General features: G+C 43.5%; 1 protein-coding gene across 3 annotated transcripts in view; it reads left to right on the plus strand.

Moving 5' to 3' along the window:
* The first annotated feature begins 2335 nt into the window (after positions 1–2335).
* Positions 2336–22156, plus strand: part of SHROOM3 (shroom family member 3) — a 107371-nt gene continuing 87550 nt past the window's right edge. For 2 of the 3 annotated variants that reach the window (XM_049814822.1, XM_049814823.1), the window contains exon 1: positions 2336–2425. The gene's annotated coding sequence lies outside the window, so the exon portion shown is untranslated. The remainder of the gene's footprint in view (positions 2426–22156) is intronic. The other variant, XM_049814819.1, reaches the window with a different exon arrangement.

Consider the following 22156-nt stretch of genomic DNA (forward strand, 5'->3'; position numbering starts at 1 on the left):
CAGCCTCTGGAATTACTTGCAGATGACTTTGTACTCGTGCTAGCAAACTTTCCTTAAAGGCATTCTTTACTGTGGTACTGTGGCTGGCTACATGGCCTTGCAAGCTGTGGTTTAAGAGCCTTTGGCATAGGCATGAACTGGAACACATCAAGGTTTGAAGAAAGATTTCTTTAAGAGTTGTTCATAATGTTAGCAACCTTATTGGAAGTATTGTGGGGTTTAGTCTTTCTTTAAGGTCTTTGATTTCACATTATTTATAGAGGTGATTATGAAAGAATCCAAATTTCCATTTTAACTAAAAAGGAGGAGAAGAAGAAATGTCTAGACCATGTGGTTGCAAAGAGAACCTTTAAACAGTGATCCTGTGGAGTGAAAAAACTAGGATACATAAATACAATTTAGATTATTAGAGGATGAAGGATATTTTTCCAAGAATGCCTTTTCTCCATTGTATGTGATCTAACATAACAAACCAAAACCAAACAAAATCCCTTCTCTTGACTATATCACAAGTTTATCTAACCATAGTATCCCACTCTATTATATTTCATTGAAATGACACCCACCTGTTTTCCTTTACAGCAGCAACAAACTGGAGCAATACTGCACTTTTAGTTGTCATTTATTTATGCTGGAAGCAAGGTCTAATGTTTCATCTCTCACCCTTCCTGGTAATTGTGATACAAGGCTCTTTATATGAAGTCTCATTCCTGTGGTTTTTACCCATTCTTAAGAAGAAAAGAAAAAACTCATTCATCAGTGGAATGACTTCCTGGTAGGATGAATGACAATTATTTTTACCTACCTTTGTAGGGGGGTCAGAGCATTTATTAGGTAATGTTTATGGAAGTCAGATTTCAAGTTTTAGAAGGTACATGAGCTGGAATACTATTTTTCAGAAGAACAGATCAGCTTTGCCTGTGAGAAATCACCATTCAACACTGAAACTAATGTTCTGGTAAAAATCTGGGTAATACATCTGTATATGCTGAGTTACATGTCTGGGTTATGGCTCAATTACACTTTGCCTGGCATGACTTGAAATAAAAGTAACTTCCAGAAGTGTTTGTGCAATTTCACTGCTTAGAAAATGGTACTCCTGCAAATAGCAGCCCTTCCCCTGGCTGGATCAGAATCTTAATCCAATTCAGACACATTTATTTGTCTCAGTATGATGTCTGGGAAGGTGAAGGCCTGAAGGAAGAGGTTATACTTCTAATGTGCCATGAGATGTTATACTTAAGTGTGGGTTGCATGACAGTTGCTAACACAGGTCACAACTTCTGTTGAACAGGGACTGCAGGTGCTTTGGATATCAGATTTTGTGGTGGTAAGTTTTGTATTAAAAGCTGTATCAGTTGCAGTCTGAACCGGTGGCGCTCCTGAGTCTCCAGAAACTAAGGATTTGCAGTGCATTAACCCGTATATAACCTGGCCCTCTGCTATGCTAGTGTGCCTTTGCAGAGAGGTAGTGCATTAGTGCACAAGGCTGATATTCAGAGATTCTGGGCCAAATTTTCTTGTCCTCTGCCTTGTCACTTATTTTTTTGCAGACTTGGTGTATTTCTGCTGGCACACTGATGGAGAATCAATGTGCATGAAGAACTACACAATGTATGTGATGGACCATGCAAAACAGAGGAAAGTGCCCTAGGATTCTCCTTCTAGCTTTGCCACTACATAGCCTTCACTAGGCTGCTTACTTTCTCATCAAATTAAAATAGTTGTCTACTTGCTTTAAATCCCTAGCTGAAAAACCCTACAGAGGTGCTGCATGTCATTAACTACATACACCTATGTGCATCTGCTTTGTTGCTGGCCAGTAAGCAAGAAGCTGTTGTTAAACAGCCAGCTAGATCACAAAGAGGAGCTTGAACAAAAAAATCACATCCAAGCTCTTCTAATCCCAGCTTTGGCCTTGGGCTTGTGCCTGGGTACTCTTATCAGGAGGCGTTCCATGGCTCTTTTGCTGGCTTTTACTGCTTCCAAATACCAAATACTTTTCAGGCTTATTCAAAACAATGCTTCCTGGCAGAATTAATTTGGCTGCCGATCCCCAGCTTCCATCTATATGAAATGTAAGGGAGGCAAGCACAGACCTTTGAGGAAGCTGGCTGGCAAAGGGAGACAATGTTTCTTAGTCAGAGAGCTCCAGTTTGGGGCTGGTAGATCTAATTCCTTCAACAGAAATGCATGCTTAGCTCTGCATGGGATAGCCAAGCTGTGGCAGGCATGTCTCACCATTTCTTTCTCCTCTCTTTCCTGTGCAGATCGAGGAGGGAGGTAAAGCAGACTCCCTGCCTTCCAAGCTGCAGGCTGGTGATGAAGTGGTGAACATCAATGAGGTGGAACTGAGCAGCTCCAGGAGAGAGGCCATCTCCCTGGTTAAAGGGTCCTACAAGAAACTGAAGCTAGTCGTCCGCAGGTAGGCAAGATCCAACACTCCTTCCCTCCCTCTCTCCTGCCCTGCAGGGTGTCACACCCATTCCCCTCACATCTCTGGCTGAAAGCCTATGACTTGGCCTGATCTTGGCAAAAGCCTTGTTTTAAGCACACAGGCATGAGCCCAAGGGCAAATGTTTGTTCTTTTCAGCCAACATTTCTATGACTTCTTTGTCACTGATAGGCCCAAGCATGTGAAATACTTAACCAAATCTCTTCCACTGCTCCCCTGCCACATGACAATCCAGGATTCCTGTTCAGTGATTTACAAGCAGTCCCATCTTCCTTCAAAGTGCTTGGGGCTTCCTGTGAAAGGGTGGCAGTTCTGTACATAGCTCTTGCCTCATTTGCTGCATGTTATCACTGTTGCTGTGACAGCAGAAAGATTTCCACTGGCCTCAGCAAGATTTGGAGGTGTTTTGTGCAGGTAAGGGATAGTGTGGCTGTGCTGACTATGAGCAGTCTTACCAATATTGTATCCAGGATGTGATCTAGGGGGAAGAGCAGCCACCTCATCTGCATCTATTAAGCCACAGCCTCTGTGCTATCACTGAATGAGTGATCTCTCACATGTTCTGTGTCGCCTGTTTCCCTGGCTGTCAAAGGCCTTGTAAATGGTAATGAGTAGCGATGCCAGCGTGCTGGGTTTGATGGTGTGCTGAGCGTAACTCAGCTGACCAAATTGTGCCGATCCTCTTTGGTGACATGAATAACAAGTATGTTTGTCTTGGGGTGAGGACACAGAACTTGAATCTTGATGCACATTTTGAATCAGAGGTGTTTGGATCTGGAATTGAGGGTGGGGTGTGTTTAAGACCTTAATAGAGACGCTTCCTGTATGTTTTTTTACTGTGGGCATGTCCAAACATTTTTTTCTGTGCCAGTTAGGTGGTAGCTGGTATCACTTTATGGAGTGCTCTGTCCTGAATTTCCACACTTAGCCAGAAAGGCATCTGGGGCAAGATCAGCATAGCAGAGGAGCTGTCATTAGCCAAACAAAAGGTGTCACCTTGGGTCGCTAAGTTGGAACAACTGACTGACATCTGAGCGGTGATGTCCGAGTAGGGCAGGTATGGACAGCTGACACCATCCTGCTCCCTGCAGCATGTTTCATGCTTTTGCTGGCTGTATTCTGTTGTTTACTTAAAGCACCTTTAGGTACTGACAATGACTTTATGACAAACTCTGAATATTCGTATACAGAACTGTTAGGTAGTTTGTGTAGCCATTGGGAGGATATTTGCAAAAGTAGTTGATTGCAATTTGAGTGTTTACCAAAAGTAAATGGCTTTTATTTAAAGCCTATGTAGATTATAGTCCAACTGTATTGACTGAACAAAATGTTTAATTCAAACTAACTTAGCAAAATTGTGAGAAGAGAACCCTTCTGTCGCAGTTTAATTTCATTTTGCCAAGATGAACTATTAAAATAACTGGTTCTATTTGGTGTAAATTGAGAATTGTTTCTGGTGTTTGATCTGTCCACCTAAGAGGTAAAAAGAAAAGGAAAGAAGAAAGGGTAGACAAGCAAAGCCTGGAGTCCCATTGCAGTTCTTTCATACCAGACTTTTTCCTCTCCACTTCACTTAGATGTTTTCATTAGCAACATTTCTCTGGTAGAGACTAAAACCTGCTCATGTTGTGAAAAGCCCTTTTGCAGCCTACAAACTGGAAAAAGTACATGGGGAAGATCAATTCCTGTGTGTCTCAAACTGGACACCAGGACTGAATAAGCACTGTCTGCCTGGATACGTATGCGCACACACATACACACACGTGCACACATGCACATATATGTATGTATGCATATATGTCTTTATACACAGAGAAGTGATGTACTCAAGGTCACCAGTGTCATAGCCAAGGCAAAATGCAGCAGTTCCTAATATTTCCTTGGGAGGTGCCTGAATCATGGGACCACATCTCTTAGAAAGCTTTGACGCCTCTTTCTTCAAGCTAAAAGAGAAAATGAGCAACTTTTAAATTTCCTTGACTAGTTTTTCACAGGCAGTAGGAATCATGAGAGGCAGAGCAATCCCAGTGGGCCTCAATCACATGGTTCTCATTACGGTTGATGAGTTATTGAAAGAGAAGGTGATCCACCTCTGAAAAAATTGACAATCAGACAGCAGTGTTTTATGTTCCAAAATTACACATCACAGTGTAACTTAATAGTTTCTCTCTCCATTATTTTTAAGTTGCCAAGACCTTTTCACCTTTTCTTCTCCTTTTTAATGCAAGTATGCAAGAGTATTTGATGAGTATTATAATGAACTTGAAGAAAATTTGGTTTGGAGCCTTTCATGGTTTCATTTCATCACCACTAAAAAGATCAAGCATGTTAAGAGGTATTACATTCACATACTATTCCCTTGCCAAGGTACTTTATGCCCTGCGTGCACATTTAAAGCTCAGTGACAATCCAGAAACTTAGAACTGCAAAACTGGAATTAAGAGCTAAGACCCCAGCCTTCAGTTCAGGTAATTTGACACAGTCCGGGCTGACCCTGCAGTGCTAGCATGAAAGCACCAAAAGAACAAAAATGTGAGGTCCTGACTGCTTTGTGGGCAGTGGGTCACAAGTTTTTCTGTATTCTCTCCATCACCATAGGTGGCAAGACTCAGCACTCTGGCCAGCTGGTGGCAAGGTAGAAGTCTGATTTTGTCTCCAGTGCTAGAGGGAAAGTGGATGAGAAGGGATAAAAGAAGGATCCCAGAGGAGAATGGTGAGAAAGAGGAAAGCAGTGAGGGGAAAGTGATTTCTGCATTAAATAAAAGCTTCTAACAGTATGAAATTAAATGAGGCAAGATAGAAAAGAAACAAATTAAGGAAAGCAGCTCAGTACAGAACCTGAGCCACATGGAGCCTTCATCTCAGCTAGGGGGCTGCTGCTAGGCAGGCAGCACATCTGTGTGATGAAATGTGAACAAACAAAGGTTTACACGCCAGACTTGAATTAAAGCTACAGCACCAAGAATGTGCAGATTATCTTCACCCCAGACATAATGAGTTTAGCCATTAAGACTGGTAAAGGAAGCACTAGTGTGCTTCCCACTTGGGATTGTTTTTTGTTGTGTGGACAAGAAGATGATGTTTTGCAGTACTACATCATCTGAAAATAAATTATATTTGGAGTGGATTAGGGTTGCTGGCTGCAAATACCAGCAGTTTGAAAACTCACTGACCAGTCATTTGTGACCTGAATTTTTAGTCTGTGATTTCAGTATTCATGAGAGCTCTTGCTTAGGGAGTGACACAAACTCACACTGACATGAACTTTACCCCTTAAAAGTCATATGGAAACAATAGCAAAGTCTGCTTGGTGTATGTGGTTTTGGTTCTTTCCAAAGCATATTCAAGGTCAGCATGTTTTTGAAGGTTTGATTGTTTGTTTTTCAAATTAACAACTCAGGAGCTTTCTATAGCAGTGTGATAGTGACACCAGACATCTCAATGGACAGAAAGCGCAGATTTTTTTATTCAGATGTATTGTAGTGAGACCATCAAACAGAGGACCAACAGAATACATTTGTGTAGCCCATGAAGCATACTCAGATTGCTACTTGATCTTGTTTTTTATTTTAGGGCAAAGGTAAGCTTTTAGTACCAGTGACAGCAGATTGAGCCTCTACTGTTAAATGATTTTTCAGGGATGCTCTCTAGCTGCATTTTGTTTGTCTCATCCTCAGCTCAGGAGCCCTCAATGGCAGTTTTCAAATGTTCAGCTTTCTCTGCTTCTTTAACAGTGCTGCTCATATCTAACTTGTTTAAAAGGCTGTTCCTAAAGCCAGTTCCTTTCTTTCTGCCCATTCCTTGCTACCTCCCTTCACTTGTTTTGCCCATTCATTTCCAATACAATAGACTCAGACATGTATGTATTTGTTCATTCCTGTAGACCTCAGGTCTGTAACTGGTGTGCTGTGAGGCAGCTTGCTGATACTTCACACTTCATTGTGCTGAAGCTAGAATAAGCCAGAGTAATACTCTGCATCTCAGAGAATTAGAAAGCCTTACTGAGTGTACTTTAGGTGCATTTTCCAGTCCCTGCTAAGTCGAGTTACAATTTCCTGCCTCACATACCCTGCTGCTAGTATCTTTTGTGCGCTTGCTGCTGGCAAGGTGGATTTAGCTTGGTGGTCTGCTCTAGTACTTCTGCCATCTGATTCTTAAGATGCTTAGAATTGTACAACAAATTTACCTGTATTCTCCTTCCCTGATTTTTAATACAGGGCTTTTCAGAACACTGTCCTCTGCTGGCCCAGAAGAAAGCATATTAATTTCATTCTGATATATTTCATACCTGAGCAATCAGGCAAAAAACATACTGCTGCTTGAGCATTCAGTCCTGCTAGACAGATCAAATAGCCACAGGTAAACAGAGTGAGCGAAGGGAACAGCCTTTAAAATTATCACTGGGCAAAGAGACAAGATAGCATTGCGCTACAGGGAAGAACAAGCAAGTATCGCTGCACTGGTGACAGGCTATGGGAGTGAGCCAAGAAGCTAGGTTCTCAGAAGAGAGGTCTCCACAAGTATTTCCCATTATAGTCTTCAGTATGTCTATATCACTGCTGGTGACAAATGTCTCTCACTATGGCTCTGAGCAGACCCAGTTCCATCAAGCCTGAGGAATCCACAGGCTGATGCTGGGGAGATCTTTTTGCTCATGGTTTGCCGATTTGGGAACATAGGTTTGAATCACTATGAGAAACTGGAGAGGCCAGTTTGTTTAATTTTGTAGCGGGAGGCTTGCCTACTGTCCTCAGTAAACCACCTTAGATAGTTTTTGGTACTCAGTTGATCTTTAACCAGCTGGAGGAGACTGAGTGTTTGAAAGGTAAACCTACAAGCCACAGAAATAAGGCTTAGCTGTTTAAGTGTGAAAAATAGGTTATATTTTCCAACTTATTTTTTTCTGTCACTTCCTCTCCAACTTCAGTGTCTAAGCAGAGTTGGGTGCAATTAAAAAAAGACCCAGGCCTTTTCAGTGCTATCAGTTTGATCTAATTGTGTCGTGCATGCTTGTATCGGCTGAAGATAAGGCTCAAAATGTGGGCATTGCCTTGTCTGCTTTACAGCGACCACAGTGGCCTACAGCAGTTGCCAAAAATAGACTTTTCCACAGGTCAGTAAGCAAGAATGGCTGTCAGAGCCTCACACTGTTTACATAGTTTTACATTCAACACGTTCGTAACAGCAGCAATTAGATCACTGAGGCATGATGGCAAATGTAGCTGTTCTGCGAATATCATGCTGAAGGGAACCACAGTCACAGGGACAACAACTCTCAGACACCCTTTCTAACTGTTTGAACTAAGGCCTCCTACAAGCCATTCCTTAGAGTTGCTGTGGCATTCACTGTTGCCTGATGCAGGGAGGGCAGAGGTGAAAACATGAAGTCATTCTTGTTGAGACGACAGTATGTTGTGAAGTGAGCTTGTCATGGGCAGTTTGGTCCATGTTCTTGGTGGGTGTAAAGCAGCTCCATTGACTTGAATGGAGTACAGATGGGTTACCTCAGGTCAGAATTTGGTCCTTTGATTCTTTATACTCTTGGATCCAGTGTCAGTCTTGGTTAGTGAATGCAAAGCTCTATTAATATTTGCTAGTGGAACAGCAAGTAAAAATTTTCTGCAGAGAATTACCAATGTTTTAGGCCCAAACTCTACATGCTGACATGCAGGAGTCCTGCAGAGCTCTTCTGGGGTGTTGTTTTTAGGGTTCAGGCCAGCACATAGGTTCTGACTTGGGATGTGAGGAGCTCTGATGGTGACCCTTCAAACCAGTGAGACTGTGTGAAATACGAATCTCAAACGAGCTGTGGTTTACAGCAAAACTGCATAACTCCAATACACGCAACATGTATGTTCCTAGCATATATTTGATCATAAGATATAAGTGACCATAAGAAGCTTGCTCAAGTATTATTTATGCGGTATATACAATATTATATCAAAGATGAAGTACATTCAGTTCCTATAGCATATAGTTGCCCTAACATCTTGTTGCACTCTTGAGGCTCAAGGCACGCAAGCTTAGTGCTTCTGAGGCTACCACAGTAAAAGCCACCCCTCAGCCTTGCTCTTTTCTAAAGCCACCCATGAGCAAAGCCTTTGCTCATGCAAATCGGCAGTAGCTTGAATGGAGATGTGATGTTTTGGGCTCGGTGCTAGCCATCACTATTGAGATAGATACTGCAATTAAAGTATGTGGCTGCTGCTGCTCCTGATACCTGCTAACAGCTTTACTAACAGTTTTACCTGTCCCAAGGGTATGCATTTGCCCCGTTCTCATGATATGTTTTATGTAGAGTGAAGGACATTTGGCTGTATCATCTCTCTCTTTCTGGGGCAGCTCTGTAGTGAGGTGTAAGTAAATAGAGATACAAACATAGCAAAGATCTGTATTCAAGGCAGTTGGTTTTCTATTTTCAGTGTTAGTGGCTGGTGGTTTGTGTCTGCCCCAAGCTTAGCAGTGCCTGCAATTCTTTTCCGCCTCAAAGAGCCTTAGACTAAAAATACAAGTCAAATAAAGGAGGAGTGGGGATAAGAAACATTATCCTCATTTTCCTGTTGTGCTAAAAACTGTACAAAAAGAAAGGATTAAGCTTATCCTTGGCTATAACCGTAATCTGTGTGTTCGTTTTCATGCTTCCCTACAGATTCCCTGCGTCACTTGGGTTATTCAGCTTATTCTCTTGGCACATCCCTGTCCCTGGCCCCCCTGGCCTGAATGATGAGACCTGGGGGAGATGCTGGGAGAAGTACGCTACAGCCCTGAGACCGGGACTGTGAGAGGGAAGCTGGCTAATTCAGGCGCTGAGCAGACTGAGAATTCACCCAGGGATGCATCCCCTGGAAACACCAGTCCTGTGGCAGATGAAAACCTGCTCCTAAGTGCCAGGGGCCGTCTCACGCTGCTGGGGCTGGCAGGACGTTGAATATGTGGGTATATTTGTTCTGCTCTTATCCTCGTCTTGACATGTCTGCTTTTGGGTGCTGTCAGGGAAGAGATTCTGGGCTACATGGGCCTCCGCTCTGCCACAGTATGGCCAGTGTTATGTTTTCAGACAAAACTGGTTCTGATCAACTCATTTAAAGACCTCTATGGCAAGACCAGGAATTAAACCCAGACATCCTGACTACACAGACCTATGCCATAGCTACAAAGTTGTTCTTCTTTTGGCAGCAAATTGCTGTAACCAAGGCTTTAAAAAAAAAAGGAAGAAAAAGTCTTCCACTCTACCTGATAAATTACACTATCGAAGTGTCGAAGTATGGGAGGAAGATGTCAGTACGACTGACATCTGAGCCTCAGAGCTGATTCAGGCCCATGGAAATTGGTGGAAAGATTCCCACAGACTCAAAAAGGCTTTGGCTCAGACCCTCACTGAGCAGTGATTTCCCTCATTGACCAGGAGAAAATGGGCTATTCCTAGAGAGAGGGGAAGCTGCTGGCATTTTTACAAAAAGACAAGTGCCAACACAATTCTTCAAAGAACTCTGTGGACTAATCTTTCCCTCTTATGACACTAATGTAATTTTGTGTCGTATTTGACAGCGTGCCAAAAAATTGCATCGAATAAATCCAAGTTTTGTGAATGAAATTAATTAGAATAGGCATTGGCTCACACACCATTCTGTAGCAGTGCAGAAGCGTGTTTCCAAAGAGCTGCTGTACGGTGCAGTTATTTTTTGTTCAGTGATGATGACTCGGGGAACAGGAGAAAGGAAAGTTTCATGCACATGGAATTCTTAAGACTGACAGCTGAGAGGCCAAAGCTGGCATTAACACACTAGTAGGGGGCTGACAGGGTGGTCTTGTGACTAGCACTGTTGCATGTTTGGTTGTGAACTCCTCCACAGCATTCCAGTGTACCCCTGGTCTTGCCTCCTTGTTTGTCGGCTCCCTATCTGCCAGGTGTCACTGATGCTCTCTTGCATGAGATCTTGGGACAGGGAGGGGCTCTTTTAAAGTGCATCTTTTTAACACTCTAAAAAAATGAGCCTTCAGTTGGAGTCTTACATGAGAAGGCAGCTCCTCAGCTGATACACATGGGTGCAACGAGCCAAAGCCCATCAGGGTGCTGACCCATTGTTTGTACAGTGTTTCTGAGGCCTGTACAGCCTGTTCTCAGGTAAGTAAAGGCTTTAAAATTTGCTTGTGTTGGTTCAAACTGGTAAGTCTTTAACTATCTCAAGCATCAGTATTTTCATTAGAGGAGTTTTCTTTGCATTCATCAAAATGTTTGCAGTTCCTATCTCATTAGGAAGGGTCAATGCAAAACACAGGGCAGACAGCTAAGAGGTGAACAGAATTTAATTTTGACATCACTGGCAACAGGCTTACTGTCTAGGATTTAATTAGCTACAGCTTAGGGCTGCCAGGCTTTTAGGAAATTTCCCACAGTGCATAATAAATGTAAAGAAGATCTAGATACGATTTTTGAAAAAAAGATTTAGGCCACTGATGGGGACAGTGGGAAAATGCCTTGAAAAAAAAAAATGCCAGCCACCATAATGTGTTATCCTATATGAGACATTAAAGACTGACCCCTCACCTTAAACTGCATTAGAAACACAGCAATTTCTTGCCACTGCCACTCTGCATTAGCTGCTTCTTTCACCGAGTGCATTTGGATTAGTTTGCCTTCTTCAGGCAATAATCAAACTGGGGTTTGATTTGTCAGAAAGTGACACTGGAAAAGCTGGGAAATCTCTGCCAGCACCGTACAAAGTGCTTTTTAGGGTATGAATCTCCTTCTTTTGGAATTTCCTGAGGATTAAGTTGGAGTTGGATCAGATCATGATAGTATGAAAACTCGAACAAACAAGCATGTGTTCTCCGACTGATCTGTGCCTCACTTCTCTATCTGTGACTGTGTCTAGGCTGACCTTTAGTCAATAGGGCAAATACCTGGACTTGCATGAGGTTCTGGTTACCTGTACAGGTGCAAAGGACTGCAGGATGACAGCTTCACAAGGCAGCTGCAGGGGGAGAACTGAGAATAACTGAATTTCATCATCTTTATTGTAAGAAGCTGCAGCTGCATAGCTTTCATTTCAAGAGCTGACTATGAATACTGATTTATAAGGGGTTTGTTAGTTGCATGGCATTGATATGTGCTGATGTATACATATCCTTAGCCGGGTTAAATATTTGTTTTGCTCAGCTACACTAGTTTCCCAGGAATATAAAACACTTTCTCAGAAAATTTTCCATGCTTTTCCTGCTTGATCCAAGGTTTCCTGTGAAAGCAAGGTAGGGTCAGGAAAGGCTAATGAACACTAACATAATCCTACTGATATAAATTGAGGTTGTCTGGATTTACTTCAGTAAAACAGATGTTAGGGTGTAGTGGTCACTGTAACTACTTTACTTTTTTTCATGAATGGTCTTGTATGGGTCATCCAAATCCCTTGGTATTATTTCTCCCTTGTGGCTGGATAAATGGAATATCTCAGTCAAAAGAATAATGAAGAGCAGAAACTACTCTTTGATACAGACAGTATCAAATGGTCTTTTATATGCATGAATCTTCCTGTTTGTAGTGAAAGGCAGCCTAACTCACTCACACAAATGCAGGTGGACAAAGAGTATTCACGTGTATGCACCTGGCCAAAACACTGGCTATGCCAATAGCTCTAGAATATAGAACTTTTTTTCCAGTACCCCTTTCTTCAGCTTTCTGCCTGCTTTGACTTTGACGTTAGAAGGGAAACAGGGTCGGTCTTCAGTACATGTATGTAAAACATTTTCATGGAGGTTATACCTGCATAAGTACATCATAACTTTTTTTTGTATTAAAGAATGCCTAAACTAATTAGAATTGGAAATGCTGGTTAAAAAAATACATCCTTCAGAAGCTGAAAAGAGCCGGTTAGCTCAGTTACCTCTTAGTCTTCTGTGTCTACCAGGCTTTTAAAAATTATTGCTATCATGATGTGAAATTGCAAGAGGTGAATGGAGGCAGTCAGTGCCATTCTCTGTCCTAGGGAGACAGGCAACTCCTCCAGTATGCTGGTGTGTAGCCTGGGGCACTAGGTTCGGTTCCTCCTGCTGATAGATATTTTTATGTGGCATTACTCCTTATACTTGCCTCCCTCATAAAAGGCAGGTACAGCTCTCCTGCCTGTAGGGTGTCAGGACGTTAACTGTATTGAAGAGGATGATGCATTCAGACTCTTGAAGTAAAGGGGACATTGAAGTGGAGAAAGTGTGGTAAAAAGTATGGGTGAGATTGTGAATAACGTATGTTTTGATCTAACAGCCTGACTGGGGAAAAGAAATATTTGGAGTGAAATGGAAGTGAAATTGTGTGTTCTGTTTGGCCTGAAATGAAACATTTTGCTCCTGGTAGGAAAAGCATATTAATTTAATATACATAACATGTATTTAGTGGATGTTTTCAGCATTTTCTTGGATGTTAAGGTAGCCTAGCTGGGTAGAGGGTAACTGAACCTCCCTGGTTGCATCAGGCTGAGATCCTCTGTATCACAATGGGTCCAGTGTGTTGAGGGTGACTTACTTTTCTGCGATATTTCCATGGACTTCGTACAGAGCCACATGCCCACAGCCTTCTCCTCTGCTGGGGCTCAGGCCTGGTGCTTTGGCACAAGACAAGAGGCAGTGGGACCCTGAGAGCTGCCAGTTGGCACAAGGGAACCATTGTGGGTGTCTTTTTCAACCCTGAACCTGCAGTCAAATTGCTGTGCCCTAACTGTTGGGCCAGTGAGCAACAGGGATTGATGTCCCTGCTACACCTCTCCACCGTGGGTTTTTATCCCCCACCTTTACTCCCAATTACATTTTTGCAATAAAATTTGAGTGGTGAATTTCGAGAGAAATAACAAATAAATACTTCCTGGCAGCTGAAAACACTTCTTTATTGAATACAGTTTCTTTTATCCTCTCTCCCCCAAAAGCCCACTGTTAATTATAACAGGGGGCCAACCACCAATCTGCAGGGAGTCAGGACAGAGCTGGCTGGCACTTTCACTCAGCAAATTTCCCCTTTCCTCAGTCTGTGCTCCTGTCTGTCAGGCCTGCTGACGACTGCTTGGTAGGAGGGCGGTAATCTGAGCTGCCTCTGCTGAGTAAACCTCCTGCTTTTTACTGCGGGATTAGTCCTGAGGTGCCTCTGTGCACAGCACCTGTATCTGCAACTTGTTATCTTAATCGCTATGCTCCTGTTTCTCCACTTTCCGAGGCGGTAGTGCCATTCCCTCCTCGGAGGACTGCGCTCACCAAATGGCAGGCTGCCTCCGTCTCAAGGATGGGAATACCTGAGACTTGGTCTGGTGTCTGAAAAGGTAAGCAGCCTCTCAATAGCTACAGCAAAGCAAGCCAGGCACAGCTTTGTGCCTCCGGAGGCAGTAGGACCTCGCAGCAGGGCTTTGGGAGCGGGAGGACAGGAGTCTTAAGGACCCTGTTGGTCCCAAATGTCATGAGTATCATATACTTCAGAGCACATGAGGGTTCACGCAGTGCCATGGGGGATTTTTCAGCTGCAGTTTTAAGCGTGCTCGCAGCAAATGGGAAGCCAGTGCCCCACCACTGCTCAGGTTCTGTCACTGTGAAGCTGTTGAGGGGTGTAAGCAAATCTATTGGGTCTTAGGCTAGAAAAGTGACAGAAGCTCTTAGGAGAGGTGAGCTTCGGAGAGCCTCCTGAGTTGTTCAGCATGTTTAAGGCCATTCCCTAGCTTGGTGTCAAAGGGGGCTAATAATGCCATGCACTTGGGACGCTGTGAGCGGAGGATCTGACTCATATACACAGCATGATGTATCAGGTGCATTTTAGAGTTTTATAGTCTGGAAGAGTCTCTGCTCAAGTAAGTGGCACTCTTTTTGGCCTTCACCTTTTATAAGTTGAGAGTTGTTTAAAGTGGGTGTCAAACCAGGCCAACGCTTTGCATCAATGTTTAATACAGATGGGCTAGATGTACAGTCTGGGATATATTGTTGTTTGACTAATGCAGTAACATTGCACATAGCAGAAAGAATGTGAAAGAGAGACTGATTCTTAGGAGATGGCAATCAGTATAGCTCCAGTATAGGCCTGCACAAATTTACATTCATTGAAGACCTGTCATGTATTATACACACCTATACGCCCTTTTAGGTTAGTTGTGAATCATAAAACTAAGTTCATTGAACTTTGATTTTGATTATTTCCTGAGACATTAACTACTTTAGTAAACCCATTAACTAATCTTTAAACTCATTACCTGCTTCACTGCTATTAGGATATCTTTAACTTTAGGTTTGTTGGGGGGGGGGTGAATATGGGCCAAATCTTTAGCTGTGCGTTTTAGCTGAAATGGTTGTAACTCTGTGTTTTTTCTACAACGTGATGATCCAGTCCGTTTAGTGAAAGTTGGCAGTGCAGGTGAAAGCAAGTTGAAGTGGTGCTAGTGGAATACTGGAGTCTGTGTCCCTGTCTATGTAAAATGAAGTAATTTTTGGTTGTAGATCATCTGCTTAAGAAAATCAACTTAAACCAGCCTGTTCTGAAGTACAGATGCAGCCACGACTTGCAAGTGCAGCACACTGCCTTGCCTAATACGCACTCATTATTCAAATATTTGAAGGGTGGGGAGATTTTGACAATAAAACTAGAACTGGTTACAGTAACAAATTCCCAGTCACTTCAGGTTGCCCCAGATTTCCTCCTTTTGCCTTGCCTGAGCCAGCTCCTTAAAACCAAATTCAAAGAAGCATCTGGCCAGGGAAAGACTGTGCCTGTGTTGTCAGCTTCAGTCCTTAGAGCAGCCCACTGGCTTCTCACAAGCCAGCTGTCCCATCTGAGGAAGACGTGTGCACAGTGAGCGCATGTATGTTCCTGCCTCCATACGTTTGCCTGCTCTCAGGAGCACACGCTTGCTTAAGTACATGCCGTCAGGGGCAAAACTAGTTAGCATGTGAGTAGCCTGAGAGATTGCTGAGGCAGTGGAGCTGACAGAGATCCACAGCAGGTAGGAAGAGGCTGTTTTACAGCACAGATCCCATCACCCTGAGGCATGGCCTGATGCCTGGATGGGTGGTCATGTCCCCAGGCTGCAGTGATGTGAGGAACCTCCTGTCCTTTGCTGGAGGACCCATGTACATACACCGTGAGGCTGCAGGGAGCTCTGCAAAGGACAGCATCAGCTGTTTCCCACTTGCATGTCTCCCATGCTGTGACTCTCTCCTGAGAGGGACTGCAGGCAGGCAGTATTGCAAACGAAGTGTTCAGCTATAAATTAGTGTGGACAATCATGTATGGGCAAGGGATTAGCTTGGGTCCTAATCCACTACCTGCTTGAGTGATTTGACATCTCCTGTGGTCTTCATATCAGATTGTAGATGAGCCGGACATATATTTCTCTCTGTTCCTGGGAACAATTTGAGCAGAGTGATTCAGCGCTCTGTAGTATATAACGTGAAGAAAGGTGATGTACGTAGTATCTGAAATTTGAAGAGATGCCTGAATTAAAGAGATTTGGTGGTTGCATCCTTCAAGGGAATTGAAAAAAATCATCTAGGGGTGATATTACTGTTTTCTCTGGTCTGTTTAATAGTCTCTTAAAGATAAGTCTTTCTGAAGCCTTCAAAGGGTTAAAGGCAATACCTCATAGAAACCCAAGTGGCTGAAGAAGTACCAGATATTAACATTTACCTCAGTTGCCAAAGCCCAGACATTTCTTTCCGCTTTTTAGAAATCACAGCCTGCGGGGACCATTTAGCAATAAATCGTAGCAAGTTGGCTGTTATGGGGCAACCCGTGTGCATAGGCACTTCAGGGCTGTGCCAGCATCTCCTTTGTTCAATAAAAGTAACAGCAGGAATTTGATTAAAGACTGATAGAAAAGAGAGGGAGAGAGAGCGAGAAACACAGGAAAGATTAAAGAAAGAAAGAGCCACCTGGAAACTTCATTCCTCCTTTATTTGTAACTTAAGCTCATAAATACCAAATCTAAACCATTGAGTGTGTGAGAGGGAGGGAAAATTTCCTGCATGCCTGCACAGAAAAGGCTGCACATGCAGTCGCACAAACCGACTTTTAGCAAAAGTCATACTCTTTTCTCAAACTTAATGCTTGCTCCTTGTCTTCATCAGAAATAAAACAAACCAGAAAAAAACCTTTATCCCCCGGTGCTTTGGAAGGACAACATTTAGGAAGGTCAGGCAAGTCACAGCCATAAAGGAGAGTGCCGAAGGATTTTGGTTGAACCTGCTGACGAGCAGCGAGCACATTTCCCAGGCTGCCTTGGAGCAGCCCTGCAGCTCAGGACAATGCAAATAGCCAGCTGCACATGTCCAGTGCTGCTCTTCGTGGTTAGCCTACAGCATCTGCCACTTTGTCTCCATCATTGTTGTAACCCCCACCCTGCCAAAAAAAAGAAGAAAAAAACAGTGACTCCAGCAGCCAAATGCAAATAAGCCCCAAAGAGCCCTCTTATGTGTGATCAGTAAGCAACAGGCAAATCACATTCAAATTCCTTACTGCAGAGCCAACACGTCTGTTGTTTGGGTTTAGGAGACCAGAACGGTACAATTAAGTGTCAAATGTGCATGCAGGAGTGATGGTGGATTGACTTTTCTTTAGCCTGGTTGTGCCCTGGGAGGTGGGATGGTTTTGCTGTGTGGTCAGAGGCACGCTTTGATTTTCGGGCAGGATTCTGCAGGATGCAGAGATGAAGGCTGAGACTGTGAACTCCCCAGCAGCAGGGACTTCTCAACAGGGTATTGCATATTTTGGGGGCTCTTGCAGGTAATCTTGCCCTACACTAGACTAGATGGAGAAGCAAGGCAGAATGCTGTACCTGGAATTCATTGCTGCTGCTTCTGTTGTCTCTCTTCTATACACCTGGATATCTCTGCTGCTTATATCATGCTTTTCCCCACCTGGTACTTCTCTTACTCCATCTTTACATTTTTTTCCCTCTGTGTACCTTCTCTCACACTTTTTATCTGTTAATAGCAGCCATTAGACAGTGAATCCTTTCTGGCAGTGACCATGGCTCCGAATTGTGCTCCCCTAAAGTGTTTTGGATGTGATGATGTTCTCTGCAGCAAAGAGGGTGTCTCTGCCTCGGTCCAGCCTTCCTCACCTCAAGTCATTATCCTGAAGGCTGCTGCCTCCTCCGTCCAGGGAGCAGAAAGATGCACAGCCCTGGTCTGGATTGGGCCCTTAAGGGGCTGTTCTCTCTCACTCTGATTCAGACCAGTGCAAGGATGCAGGAATCGATGGTGTCCAGGACTGAGCCTCCAATTAACAAACCACTTTTTCCCAGTGACTCAAACTCTCCAAAGATGAAGTACTGAAATTGTTTATCGCAACTCAGTTGTGGGAAAATGCAGGGATGGAGAGGGACCGCAAAAGGCAGAGGGGGCGGGAGGACTGAATATCAGCCTGCTGCTTGCATCCCAGCCCCGCAGCTTGGCGCAGGCACCTCGAGGAGAGAGGTCGGCGGGGCGTCAAGGGGGACGGGCTGCCCTATGCCGAATCCGCGGGACTGGAGGTATGTGAGGAATGCGAATGGTATGCTTGAGTGGACAGCTTCAGAGCGAGGCGCGGGGATGGCTCTTGCTGCCATCTGTTGTGAACCCCGCAGGCCCATAGCAACAGCGTCTCAGGAATGGGGCTACCTTTTTTTTTTTTTTTCCATAAAGAAATTCTTCCTTGCCCTCTTCCCTGCTCCTGCATACTCATACTCATGAATAAGCGGGAATGGGGCTGGGATTTCTGCTACAGAGTGATGTGTGCTAAAGGAGAAAAGGGTCTTTTAGAGCTCAGCTTGTATTTGGTTTGGGGAGGCGTTTTCCCTTCTGAGCTGTGACATTCTAGGAACACGAGCCGATGTGTAATTTATTGTTAATTGCCAAAATCTCCTTCTATTCGAATCAATAGTGGATCTGTATTTGCCATGAGGTATATTCAGTAAAGTGGCCAGTGGATACGTAGCCACCCGATTGTCCTTCTTGGTAAAACAGAGACCACTTCTGTCTTATTATTACAGATGCCAAAGTTATGACTGGTGTAAATAACCCCAATGTATTGATTTGTTGTGCCTATCATTTCCCTCAGGCCCCGGAGCACTTCTGTTCTAGCTAAGGGGCTTTGCTGCATAGTGAAGTGGTGAACAGGATTCTTGGAGGTTATAGATGGCTCAGCATCACTGGTGTTACTGAGAGATGCAAATTTTATGCCAGGGAAGATTTTTCCACATAAGAACTCTGCCTCCTAAAGACAAGAGTGTTGAGACGGCATGCTATCGGGAAGGGTTAAACGCTGAAAGAGCATTTATTCAGGCAGCAGGGGTAGGAACTGTCTGTCTGTCTGTCTGAGTGAATGGTTTTACTCCTTCCTTTCCGCTGGAAACTCACTTCTGAAATGCAGATTTCGTTTCTCCCCACACCTTAACCTTTCTTCCTGCTGTCAAGTAACTGTGGCCTCATTCCTGCAATTTACTCAACTTCTGCTGTGACTCAGCAAAGTGGTTTGTTTTTAAGCAAGTGTTTTAATTCCTTTAAGACGTGGAATTTTATGTTGTCATTTTACGTGAGAGTTTCAAGAGGTTTGAGGGAAGACATTCAGAAGTTAGGGCTATTTAACTTTTCCAAACAGTATATTGATTTCTTTAGTATTTCTGTGCCTAACAGCCTGCAGTAAGTACAGAAACTTGCAGAGAAGCCCCCATAGACAAGGTGGGGTCAGGGAACTGGCAAACTGAAAGAAACTTCTCAGGAGTTTCATGCCATTTGGGAAGAGATGTCATGCAAGAGGAGAGGGAAGGACAAACAGCAGACACCCCCCTCAGTGCTCAAGGCTGTGTTTGAAGCTGGGCACACAGCTATAGTGGCTTGATCATAGGGAGGAGGGTATAATTTCAGCGAAAGCTGATAGGTACATGGTGGGGTGAAACTCTCTCTATTAGAGATATTTATTATCACTTGACAGCTGTCAGTTTGCAGTAGGTGATTTCCCTTCCTGTCAGCTCTCTGAGAACTAGGTATATTTGCCTAAGGTTGTAGGTAAGGGTAAAAGGGTAAAAATCCTGCTTTCAAGTGCAGGTATCATTTAACCGTGATAAGAAGGCAGGTAAAGCATTTCTTCTGCAAGACGGCTGTGGGGAACAGGGAAGTAAAGTCTTTCTGGTCCTACCAAGATGGGAAGAAACAAGTCATTAAAATCTGATACCTACCTGCTTTTAATGAGAGAAACACTGTTCAAAGAAATAATCTCAGCCCTATCACCACCGAACTATTTTCAGGAGCCATTAGCCTTTCACCTCCTCATATGTTTTTTCTTTTACTTTTGATCTCATTCAGGGAAAATGGCAATGCTTCTGCAACAAGAGATTTGGGCTTTAGCTTTAATCAGGAGCTTACTCGGTCATAACCGTGCTCTTACAGCCTTTCCTTTCCAGTAAATGACCTGCAGAAGAGCTAGGGGAGTAAGGCATAGAAAACAATACTTGAAATCAAGCACTTTGTGTCTTCGGTCATGTTTATTTCTTCAGTGAGCCAGTATGGGCATTTTTATGGGTTCTGCAATGCTCCGTTCATCTTTAGTCTCTTCTTCCTCCCCAGAAACTCTTTTTCAGCAGCTGGGGACTGTGGTCTGTTTGTTGCCAGCTTGAACTACAGGCACAAGGCTGTGAGTCTTTCTGGCCTAGCTGGAAAAAGCAAAGAACAAGAGCAAGCTGCAAATGGATGTTGTGAGCTGCACTGAGTAGGCACAAAATCTGACTCAATATAACTATACCTTTGCATCACGTTATACCTTTTGTTTCTTTGGTTTGCTGTATTGTCTACTTGTAAGCTGTTGTAATGTAGAATAAGATCCTTCATCCATGCATGGGCGCTCCCACAATCCCCCAGCTGTAAGGAAAAGAAGCGAAGTTGGGTTGTTTTATTTTTGGACAGCGGGATCAGTGAAGGAAGGCTGTAGGTGACTAAGCGCTATTAAGGTTCAATCCCGTTCTCTCTCTTCAGTGTTTATTACAGAGCTTTGTACTTTGCACCATTCTGAAGAACATTTTTAAATGAAACCAGAAATGCAGGCTTGATTTTTCACTGAGACAAAGTGCTATCGCCAGTTCATGTGACGTACAATACCTGCTTTAAAGCCCCAGCTCCTGACCCAGGAGATTTGTGAAGCTATCTGCTTTTCTAGCTCTCATTATTCAAAGCCTAGGAGACAAGTCAAAATTCTGCATATACTAATCGTGACAAGTAGATGACTTTTAACCTGCTCATGTGATTTTGGAGGCCTATTCATGCTTTTACACCGTTGGAGCATAATGCCTCAGCATAATGTAACGGGCAGAGACTTTTTGTGATATTCAGGTTTCTCCTTCCTGTAAAGATCACTCATTCCCATCACGGCTCCTGGCACCACGTTACCCCTGAAAATCCAGCCAATGGCATCAAGAGAGCATCCATTCATGTCACAGTTTTGCGTGAGGCTGCTCCAGCAGAAATCCGTCTTTTTGCAATATTACAGCAACATTTATCATTGCATTATAATAACTTCTTTGGGGGTGGGGGAGGAAGGAAAATTAATTGCTTCTTTTGGCATCATTTCATTACGCTCTTCCACCCTGAAAAGCATCAAAGTTTTGAGAGTGGAGAGGAGAAATGTCTGCAGAAGAATAATTGTCTAATGAAGCCCCCTGCTGAAGAAGGAGTTCTCCCTCATTGTCAGTCTGTCTTTCTTCACACCACAAGGAGCTGGCCACAAAAGTTGTTAAATCATGAGAAAATTTAAAGCCTCCAATCTGCTCAGTTCTAGGAACAGCTACTGATTGGTTCAAGGAAGAGGCTATGGAAGTTGCCTGTTCCTTGCATCTGACCTCCCCAGAAATGTTTCCCAATTCCTAGCTTGTAATACTGTAATACTGGACCAGCCTACTGATTCACCCAATTTGAGATCTTGCTTCAGCCGGTGGCCCGTAGAGGAGGTTCAGAAAACAGCCCCTTAACATACCTACTTGGACAAAAACCTTGTGACACGAAATGTCATGGTGACTCCACGTGAGGCTGACTCCAGTGTAGGAGAACTGCTGGTCCAAACTTCCAAGTCTTTCCTAGCTGATGCAGCTGGAGATGCTGGGGACCATGATGATCACTAGTTCTGTGTTAGTCTTCCTCTAGCAGCCTAGTCCCATCCAAGAGTTTACCCACTGTCTGTATTTAAACAGAGACACTGTGCCTCTAGCTTGAGATGAGACAACGAGCTGTCTGTATCCTCTGTCTCATGTTGCCCAGGCGTCCATTTCTCTATATAAAATTTAGCTGCTGTTGTTGCTGTTTCTGCACCACAGCAGGTGTCCAGAATCCTTAATGTTCTTGAATATTTTCCACCTCAGCCCTAACATGTAGCATTAGATGGTCTTTGACGCTGATTTTTTTTCCCCTGCATTTGTTTAATTCAGACTGGGATCTGGTTTAATTCCAACTCAGTTTTATTTCAAAGTTATCCATCATCAGTACATGAGGAAAGTTTCTTTGCTGAAGATAAACGTGTAAAAAAGAATGTGAATTATAAATGAGATAAAATATATACATGTTTATTTCAGTGCTGCTTGTCCTTATTTCTTCGTTTCTGTTTCTTCCTTTTATCTATGGATATCAAAAAGCCAAAAAATGCCAAGAATGTCACATCCCATTGAAGTTATACTGACAGTATATTCAGAACAATCCACGACAACAGCTGTATTACCCATA

The sequence above is a fragment of the Accipiter gentilis genome, chromosome 12, assembly GCF_929443795.1.
Source record: "Accipiter gentilis chromosome 12, bAccGen1.1, whole genome shotgun sequence".
Classification (NCBI taxonomy): domain Eukaryota; kingdom Metazoa; phylum Chordata; class Aves; order Accipitriformes; family Accipitridae; genus Astur; species Astur gentilis.